General features: G+C 42.9%; 1 long non-coding RNA gene across 1 annotated transcript; it reads right to left on the bottom strand.

The window, feature by feature from the left end:
• Positions 1–498: 498 nt before the first annotated feature.
• Gm30556 lies at positions 499–1,881 on the bottom strand. Its single transcript, XR_383350.3, has 3 exons — positions 1,681–1,881; positions 1,388–1,461; positions 499–749 (listed from the first exon to the last, which is right to left on the bottom strand). It is a non-coding gene; the product is annotated as a predicted gene, 30556 (long non-coding RNA).
• Between the last annotated feature and the right edge of the window lie 7,671 nt (positions 1,882–9,552).

The following is a 9,552-nucleotide window of genomic DNA, read 5'->3' as shown; positions in this document are numbered from 1 at the left end:
CAGAGTGCCAAGAGTCAATCAATGGGCACCATGTCTAAGGCCCTCATCTAGGTCAAGGTGTGTGGGGAAGATTTGGGTGTGGAGGCGTCGCTTGGCAGAAGTGGAGCTCTGGACATCTGGAGGAGGAGATGGTTAATAGCTCTTGACCCAGTTCACTCAACCTTCAAAAGTGTGACCTGGTATTGCTGTGATCACACCAATAAGGACTCTCTGATTGCAGGAGGAGGAAATCCAGGCAGCAGAGACAGGAATACGTACCCCTCCTCCCCAAATGTACCTTTCACTCCTCCTACCAACATTCTTTAGATGGAGACCACTACCACTTTGCCCTTCCAGTTTCTACTCCCACCCCTCCAGCTGACTCCTAAATCACCCTGCAGCAGAGATTTCATTACCTCCTGACTGTGGCTTCAGCCTCCCTACCTCAGCTGCTAATGGGCACCTTAATTTCATTGCCTCCAAATGAATGTGATGTGAAATTAAAAGAAGACACTGCCATTAATCGAACGAGTTGGCTTCAATTTATTATGCTTTTAATTCAATTACGCATCTCTTCCGACCTGTTTGGAGATCAATCCAGCTGTTGGCTGCAGAAGAATGAGTGGGAGGGGGATTGGTTCTCCCTTGTCTGCTTCATTGGTCGGAGACTTCAGCAGTAGCACGGAGTGGGAAATCTTTGTCTGGACACGGGAGGTCAAGGGAATTCAAGGTCAACTGCAGAGTCTCCCACCAGCTAGCCAGCATATTTCCTGTGGGGGAAGAGATCCAAAGCAATGTACCCGATTAGAATGGCTTAAAATTATTTTTAGCCCATAAACAATTCAAGAGACTACATAAAAGGGAGTGTCACAGTCATGGACTTTGTCACATGATGGGTCACAGGGGATGTGGTGATGGGAGATCTGCCCTCAGGTTGGCCATAAACCCCATGAAGCCTGAACAGATCATTAATCTCCCCTGGTCTCAGTTTTCTCATTGAGAGAGGAAGCTTTGGACTCTAAGGGACATTTTCAGAAGCCCTGGACTTTGTGTAGTTATTCTCTTGTGTTTCTGTGTGTCTGTCCAGTTGGAACTCAAGACCTGACTTTTCAGCGGTCTCCAGAGCTTTCCTATTGTCTGGTTGGAGGTTAGAATCAGCCAGCGGGAAGCTCTGACTGAAAGATGGAAATGGCATAGGAGAAGTCAGGGTACCCTCCCTCCCAGGCCAGGTCACAACCTTCCGGGTTTCTAGCTGTTACTTTCAGCCCTTGCCCATGTGTCGAGCTGTTTCTGGCTCTAGAACTCCATGCCCTCTTTGGCTCTTTAGTCTGAGGGTGTGAATGTACTCCACAGTGGCTCATCTCTCTGTGTGCCTTCCGTTCTTATCAGCTTTCTTTCTGGAACGCACTTCCACAGGGAGACTCTTCATTAACATGCCGCCATCTGAACCATCCAGAACAAATGCCGTTTTCCACCATGGCCCTGTGTAAAGCAGATAGAAGATCTATGTTTTGATTGAGACTCATCATGGAGGATGCTCCAAGAAGAGGGGCTGCAGCTAGGGCAAAAGAAGGAGCCTGGTTGGGGAAATTGAATGTTACTCGGAAAGCCTAGGGGCTTCAAGGCCAGGCTGGGTGGGGACAGCTTGTCCCTGGGACACTGGCAGGAAAGTGCCAGAGGTGAGAGGTGGCCAGGGCTTACCTTCCAGCCAGTGACCACGAGTTGCAGAGGCAGGCTCAGGAAGAGACTCAGGAAGGTTAGTTACATATGCCTTCTAAGTCCTGGAGGAGGTAAGAGTGTCCCACTGTGAGTGTCTGGTCCAGAAGCCCTGCGTGGGTGCCAGGTCTGGCATTCTGTAACAAGTGCCAGGCCAGAGCACAGGGAAGTCAGGACCCAGGGTTCTGGCAGGCTGCCTCTGGCCTCAGTGTCTTCTATTTTTGGGTTGAGGAGGCACAGAAGAAGGTCTGGGAGGAAATAGTGACCTGGAAGTTCAGTTGGGAGGAGCTGCCACCCACAGGGAAAGACTGTGTTACTGAAGGTGATGAGTACGATCTAGAAGTCTTTACCTACCGAGAAGTAATACAGATGTCAGGGAGGGACACAAACAAAGCAGATGGCCTCTTGGAGCTTCCTGGCCTGCCTGGCCTGGATGGTGAATGGCTATGACCTGTGACTCAACAGGAGATGTGAGGACAAGGAAGCCAGTCCAAGACTTCCGGACAACCAGAAGTTGGGACGGATCAAAGCCAGAAGCCAAGTCTAGGCTCCGAATGAGCAAAGGGGAATGAATGGGCTTGAGCCAGCTTCCCTTCACACATCTACAGTTACCTCCCCTGGCAGGGCTGGCAGGGAAGGATGGGGCAGGGATAAGCAGCAGGAACTGAATGGGTTAAGTCCAGCACTCTGACCAGTGATGGGGACAGACAGGTCACATGCCTGTGAAACAAAAAATAGGAGGAGAGGCAGGACTCTGTGAGAACTCCCACACCTCACCGCCTCCTAGAGAGCAGCAGCAATTACTATCTCCTAGAGAGCAATTATGGAATGCCCTAATGTGCTCTATTCATCCCCCCGTCACCTGTGTGTGCATATGTGCTACTCAGCATGATAGAGATGTGCTTTGTTATTAAAGCAGATTTTAGAAATACTTTCATTTTATTTGATCTATTTTTCAGTTGAGATAATAATAATCCCTCTTTATAGGGGCCAGTGCAATATTTTGGTACATATTTAGATTAACTAATGGGTGCCTACATTAATTAATAAATCTATACACTGAGCAATGATTGGGATACTTAGTTTGTACCTCTTCTCTGACATTTGTCACTTACTGTGATGCAAATACCCTGAAGGTCCTTTTCCCAAGGTATTTTGAATTATACAACATAATATTGACTATGAGATTTCTTTTTTGAGAAAATTGACTTGGAATGTCAACTTCTTGTTCAAAGTAAACGGAAAACAAAGCAGTTTTCTTCTTAAAAAAAATAACTTCAGTATTAGTGAAGATGACCCTAAATTGGACATTTTCCTTCCATAACCTTAAAACTTGTATCCACAATCCGTCCAGTGAGTGAGATAATGGTCAGAGCAGTGTTACCTCATCAAAGCTCAGGACATCCATCCAGATATTTTGGAACTTTTCCCTCCAGTGGCTTGTGCTGGGTGCCATGCAAACACATAGGATCCAGCCAACTGAGACAGAAAGGTTTATGACGAGGGCTTGCGAGCAACCTCCAGCCTCACACTACCCTACCCTGGACTTATCCTAAGGCTCCTTTTAAACATTTCCATTTATAGTACGCCTCCATCACTCACACACACACACTTGATTTGACTCATCTGTAGAAAATGCATTGACTTCCCACAATGGAAAACGAGAAGGCTTTGTGTATACATCTTTCCTTCATCCTTGACAGCTTTATCTTCTCGTTGTAATTATTATTTTTTGTTCTCCTGTTATTTACTTTTAAACTGGCAAACGATGGCATTTTACTTTGCTTCTGCAGTTTGTCAGCCTCGGGGAGGGATAGGGGATGGTGATGGCTGGTTTTGGTTCAGTCCTATTTATTTTGGAAGGACTCTTCCCTGTATCCTAGTTAAACCAGGACTGCTCCACAACTGAGACCTTCGCCCTGACTGTTGGTGAATACTAAGTTAGTTCTCTTCTGAAGACTCAGGCCTTTCACCATGAACACTGCTCTGTTTTCTGAGTTGGTTTTGTAGGTTCCTTGAAAGGCCTTCCTTGTGGAGAGAGCTTTCCTGCGCAAATGAACCTAAAAGCCCACAGAGGGGAAAGAGAAGCTGTGGAGAGAGATGGAGTCATAATGAGAAAGGTGGGTCACCTTTCTCACCTGCTCTGACACCTTGTCATCTCTTTAGCTTCACAGTTACTTCAGTTTGAAATTTCATCTTAATATCAATAGATTTGCCCAGCTCTCTCACCAATACAGGGGAGATGATGGCTTATTGAACTGAAGTGGAAACATAAGGGTTCTTTGGAAAGGCGGTTGTGTTGGATGGTGTTTTGGAGGGGCAAACATGTGAAGGAGTGTTTTCCTGAAGTGGACACAGTGAAAGGATTTTTTAAATTTAAGTTTTATTGTATTGTGATGAGAAAAGATACATAATTTCAATTTATCTGAATTTTTTAACATTTAAAAACATATTTTGAGTAAATAGGCTTTCATCACATTCTTATTTCCCTTTTGTACATCAACTCCTCCTGGAGAGCCCCCCATCAAAACCTGCAATATCTTTCATTTTTATCATATTCTTTAAAATTTATAAAATATTGTAACAATAAAAATGAGTATTATAAAAGTTGATATAAAACAACAGTCAATTGAACAGTCTTATGTAGATGTTGTCTACAGCAATTCTGAAAATACATACGTTTTCTCAATGTGAATTTTAAATCCAAATATATTAACGATATGATATTTTAAAATAATATGCCACTATTAGTTTTTTAATGAACATAAATAGATAAAGTATTTTTGTTTGTTTTGTTTTTAGTAGAGTTTAAGATCTTGGCTCTTACTGTGGTACAAACACAAAATAAGAACAGTTTTTGGACATTGAAGTTCATTGTAATAAGGCTGTACTTGAATGTCCCTCACATCACCAAAGGATTTTACCTCCACAGTAGCTAAGCTAAGAGTTGACAGCTCTGCTGTGCCAAGGAATGAATTGTACACATGATTTTTGAATACAGATTTCCTGCTATGGTCAAAGCTACTTGACTTGAGTGGTTGTCATTATTCTCAGTCTGCAGGGCACAGGTTACATTCATTTATGAAATGGTGTGTGTATTAAGATGGTCTCTCTATGAAGTCATTTATCAACTGTTTCAATGAACAATGGTTCTGCTTGGAGGGTGGCACAGACATTAGGTGAGGGTAAGATTCTGGTTCATTGGCTGTGATGATTTTGAAAAGCATTCATTTCAGAATAAGAGAAACTTATAAAGTCCTCTTCTTCAAAATTGATACAATAATTATAAATATCAAGCAAAGCCTTCAGTCTCAATCTTTGCTGTTCTCTTACAAGGCACCTCCCAAATTGTCTACATTTCTCTTGGCTGTATAAATAATTTTGAAACATGCAAGCTGTTCTGAAAGCCATAATATAGTGTAAAAACATCAAATAAACAATCCTACTAATAGAGAGGCTGAGATAGGAGAAGCATGATTTCAAGACCATCATGTGGCACACAGCAAGACCCTGTCATGTACAAACAAGCAGAAAGTATATATGGATTGTACAGTATTGGACCTATTTCTCCCATTAGCAAATAAGAGAGACCACGGGATGACAGCCGACAAATTTCTAATTCCTCATAGTTTTGAATTTCAATCAATTAGGATATGTTGGTAATATTAATTTTCATATTAAGAGATATTAAGGAAAAGTGATTGTTATTTCCTGTTAATTTTCTTGTTAGAGGTGGAATTATGTTTGTGTGGGTTTGTTGAAAAATTACTTTCTTGCTTCTTCTAGGGTGTAGTTTTACTCCTTGTGTTAGTGTTTTCCATCTATTATCCTGGATTTGTGGAAAGATATTGTGTAAATTTGGTTTTGTCATGGAATATCTTGTTTTCTCTGTCTATGGTGATTGAGAGTTTTGCTGGGTATAGTAGTCTGGACTGGCATTTGTGTTCTCTTAGGGTCTGTATGACATCTGCCCAGGATCTTCTAGCTTTCATAGTCTGTGGTGAGAAGTCTGGTGTAATTCTGATAGGTCTGCCTTTATATGTTACTTGACCTTTTTCCTTTACTGCTTTTAAAATTCTTTATTTAGTGCATTTGGTGTTTTGACTATTATGTGATAGGAGAAATTTCTTTTCTGGTCCAGTCTATTTGGAGTTCTGTAGGCTTCTTGTATGTTCATGGGCATCTCTTTGTTTAGGTTAGGGAAGTTTTCTTTTATAATTTTGTTGAAGATATTTACTGGCCCTTTAATTTGGGAATCTTCACTCTCTTCTATACCTGTTATCCTTAGATTTGGTCTTTTCATTGTGTCCTGGATTTCCTGGATGTTTTGAGTTAGGAGCTTTTTGCATTTTGCTTTTTCTTTGACTGTCAATGTTCTCTATGGTATCTTCTGCACTGAGATTCTCTCTTCTATCTCTTGTATTCTGTTGGTGATGCTTGCATCGATGACTCTTGACCCCTTTCCTAGGTTTTCTCACTCCAGGGTTGTCTCCCTTTGTGATTTTTTTATTGTTTCTATTTCCATTTTTAGATCCTGGATGGTTTTGTTTCTTTCCTTCGCCTGTTTGATTGTGTTTTCCTGTAACTCTTTAAGGGATTTTTGTGTTTCCTCCTTATGGGCTTTTACCTGTGTTCTCCTGTATTTCTTTAAGGGAGTTATTTATGTCCTTCTTAATGTCCTCTATCATCATCATGAGAAGTTATTTTAGATTTGAATCCTGATTTTCTAGTGTGTTGGGGTATCCAGGACTTGCTATGGTGGGAGAATTGGGTTCTGATGATGCCAAGTAACCTTGGTTTCTGTTGCTTATGTTCTTATGCTTGCCTCCCACCATCTGCTACCTGCCTTGGCTATGTCTGACTGGAGCCTGTCCTTCCTGTGATCCTGGTTGTGTTAGAACTCCTCCGAGTCAAGTTGTCTCTCTGATCCTGTGATTCTGGGATCCTGTGATCCTGAGATCCTGGGTGTGTCAGAGCTTCTGGGAGTCAAGCTGCCTTTGGGACCTTGAGATCCTGGTGTGATCAAGCTCCTGTGATTCTCTGATTCTGTGATCCTGGGCATGTTAGAGCGCCTGGGAGTGGAGCTGCCTCTGGGTGTTGTGGGGCCGGCTTCAGAGTTTATACCCAAGGTCTGCTCAGGATGCCAGCCCAGACAGATGGGAAGGAACCCGTGCCACTGGTTCTGTATTTGCCAGTCACTGGCAAAGCCTCATAGGAGACATTATATCAGGGTCCTTTCAGCAAAATCTTTCTGGCGTATGCAATAATGTCTGCATTTGGTGGCTGATTATGGGATGTACCCCTGGGTGGGGCAGTTTCTGGATGGTTCCTGCATGCCTGGATCCCACCAGTCCCAGTTACTCTGGGTGTTGGGAAGAGATGTTGTATCCTCTTCAGCTCTGATCCTCCCAGATCTTACAGAGATATTTTTCCCACATTTTTTATTAGATATTTTCTTCATTTACATTTCAAATGCTATCCCAAAAGTCCCTTATACCCTCCCCCCACCCTGCTCCCCTACCCACTCACTCCCACTTCTTGGCCCTGGTGTTCCCCTGTACTGGGGCATATAAAGTTTGCTAGACCAAGGGACCTCTCTTCCCAATGATGGCCAACTAGGACATCTTCTGCTACATATGCAGCTAGAGACATGAGCTCTGGGAGTACTGATTAGTTCATATTGTTGTTCCACCTATAGGGTTGCAGACCCCTTCAGCTCTTGGGTACTTTCTCTAGCTCCTACATTGGGGGCCTATGTTCCATCCTATAGATGACTGTGAGCATCCACTTCTGTATTTGCCAGGCACTGGCAAAGCCTCACAGGAGACAGCTATATCCGGGTCCTTTCAGCAAAATCTTGCTGGTGTATGCAATAGTGTCTGCGTTTGGTGGCTGACTATGGGATGGACCACCGGGTGGGGCAGTCTCTGGATGGTCCATCCTTTTGTTTTAGCTCCAAACTTTGTCTCTGCAACTCCTTCCATGGATATTTTATTCCCTATTCTAGGGAGGAATGAAGTATCCACGTGTTGGTCTTCCTTCTTGATTTTCTATGTTTTGGAAGTTGTATCTTGGGTATTCTAGGTTTCTAGGCTAATATCCACTTAGCAGTGAGTGCATATCAAGTGTCTTCTTTTGTGATTGGGTTACCTCACTCAGGATGATATCCTCCAGATACATCCATTTGCCCAAGAATTTCATAAATTCATTGTTTATAATAGCTGAGTAGTACTCCATTGTGTAAATGTTCCACATTTTCTGTATCCATTCCTCTGTTGAGGGACATCTGGGTTCTTTCCAGCTTCTGGCTATTATAAATAGGGCTGCTATGAACATAGTGGAGCATGTGTCCTTATTATCAGTTGGAACATCTTCTGGATATATGCCCAGGAGGGATATTGCTAGATCTTCTGGTAGTACAGTATGTCCAGTTTTCTGAGGAACCACCAGACTGATTTCCAGAGTGGTTGTACCAGCTTGCAATCCCACCAGCAATGGAGGAGTGTTCCTCTTTCTCCACATCCTTGCCAGCATCTGCTGTCACCTGAATTTTTGATACTAGCCATTCTGACTGATGTGAGGTGGAATCTCAGGGTTGTTTTGATTTGCATTTCCCTGATGATTAAGGATGCTGAACATTTTTTCAAGTGCTTCTCAGTCCTTTGGTATTCCTCAGTTGAAATTTATAGAGGAGAAAGTAGGGAAAACCCTCAAAGATATGGGCACAGGGGAAAAATTCCTAAACAGAACAGCAGTGGCCTGTGCTGTAAGATCAAGAATCGACAAATGGGACCTCATAAAATTGCAAAGCTTCTATAGGGCAAAAGACACTGTCAATAAGACATAAAGGCCACCAACAGATTGGGAAAGAATTTTTACTAATCCTAAATCTGATAGGGGACTAATATCCAACATACACAAAGAGCTCAAGAAGCTGAACTCTAGAAATTCAAATAAACCTGTTAAAAAATGGGGTACAGAGCTAAACAAAGAATTCTCAACTGAGGAATACCGAAGGACTGAGAAGCACCTGAAAAAATGCTCAACATCCTTAATCATCAGGGAAATGCAAATCAAAACAACCCTGAGATTTTTTTTTTTTGAGGTTCCTTCCTCTCAGATGAGTTTAGCTCATGTCAAGTTGACATAAAACTGTCTACCACACCTGTCTTTTCTGTGAAGGGCTCAGGTATGACCTGCCTTTTTATAAATTGCTGATTAAGAAGTGAGATTTTAAAAGTAACGGAGAATTCCAATCCATTTTTTCATGTATATACTGTGAGTGTCTCTGTGCATGATGGCATACCTATGGAGGTCAGAGGGAAAGTCATGGGAGACAGTTGTCTCCTTCTATCCTGTGGGCACCAGGGATTGCACTCAGGGTCTGGCTTGGTGGCAAATGGCTGATGTGATGAACCGTTTTGCTGGCTCCCAATCTATTACTTTAAAAAGAAGGAAACAGAGAGCTTTTGGTGAGTGAAGGTAGAGAGGGATTCAACTTTTATCTTCCTGCTTCTATTAGCTGATAGTGCACACATCACGTGAGTATAGTCACATGTGCTCACTTTCACACATGAGAGGTGGGGGGAAGAGGGATAGGGAGAGGATAATGGAGATGGAGATAGAGAGAGACAGAGGAGGGAGGGATAGATAAGACAGACAGACAGACAGGCAGACAGACAGACAGACAGCACTCTCAAGCTTCCAGAGATGATCGGGATGTTGCAATGGAATCTTCTTCCACATGCTTTGGCCAGAGAAAAGCACTCTTCCAGATCCCTTGCCTTGGAGGCCGTCCTCGCTCACATAGCCCTTAATCACATTGCAGAGGATGAGATGCTCTGTGCTTCTAGAACC

The sequence above is a fragment of the Mus musculus genome, chromosome 14 (genome assembly GCF_000001635.26).
Source record: "Mus musculus strain C57BL/6J chromosome 14, GRCm38.p6 C57BL/6J".
Lineage (NCBI taxonomy): Eukaryota > Metazoa > Chordata > Mammalia > Rodentia > Muridae > Mus > Mus musculus.
Note: the sequence above shows the minus strand (reverse complement) of the source record. Positions and strands in the feature narration are given on the sequence as shown.